Genomic DNA, 816 nt, shown 5'->3' with positions numbered 1-816 from the left:
TTTTTTTTTTTTTTTAATTAATTTGTATTTTAATGGATTCTAACGACTGGATCTTCTTTGATTTTGCTGTATGGGGATTTTAGCTTCATCACTCGGACAAATTTGATGGTGTACCATATGGCTTGTTCCTAGGACCTAAGGTACTCTTTCCCCTCTCTTTTAACTTTGCCGCATGAGTTATCATATGCTTTTAATTCGGAATCTTAATAGCTTAGCGCATTGATTATTTGAATTTTTACCTCATTAATGAGGGTTCGATTCCCTCTCCAATTCCAATCGGCCCCCTACCCCAAATTTTATTTTTTAAAAAAGATATGTACTTAATCTAATTTAATATTTTTCTTTGTTTTGTAACACAATACAAGTAATATATAAATAGGAATAATGGTAATAGAGGCTGAATATGGATTAATGGCTATTTGGTGCAGGAATTGGAAGAAGTAGGAGGGCTTGAAGAGTTGGAAAAGGAAGTCAACCGAAGAATTAAAATTTCTAAGGAATTATTATGATCAAAAGATACTTCTAATAATAAAATGCACTTGTATTTAGGCTCTAGATCATTAATGGGAAAAAGATAGAAATATATATACATATATGAAAATAATATAATGAAACAAGCTTTCTATGGAAATTGGAAAGTTCCTAGTCTTCTTTTTGGTTCCTGTACGCAAAAGGTGAACAATTTGATATTCTGGTACTTGTTGACAAACCAGAAGAACGATAATTCAAAACAAAGAAATGTACAATTAGACTTATCGTATTGGTGGCGGTGGACAGATTCAAGATTTTCTCTAAGGGAGATTAAAAAATAAAAAT

The 816-nt window shown here is 31.1% G+C and overlaps 1 long non-coding RNA gene across 1 annotated transcript; it reads left to right on the top strand.

Annotated features, from left to right (window-relative positions):
• Positions 1-37: 37 nt before the first annotated feature.
• On the top strand, positions 38-655 carry LOC102589777 (uncharacterized). The gene is made up of 2 exons (XR_369084.2): positions 38-140; positions 429-655. It is a non-coding gene; the product is annotated as an uncharacterized lncRNA (long non-coding RNA).
• Positions 656-816: the final 161 nt, after the last annotated feature.

The sequence above is a fragment of the Solanum tuberosum genome, unplaced genomic scaffold, assembly GCF_000226075.1.
Source record: "Solanum tuberosum cultivar DM 1-3 516 R44 unplaced genomic scaffold, SolTub_3.0 contig02175, whole genome shotgun sequence".
Taxonomy (NCBI): Eukaryota; Viridiplantae; Streptophyta; class Magnoliopsida; order Solanales; family Solanaceae; genus Solanum; species Solanum tuberosum.
Note: the sequence above shows the minus strand (reverse complement) of the source record. Positions and strands in the feature narration are given on the sequence as shown.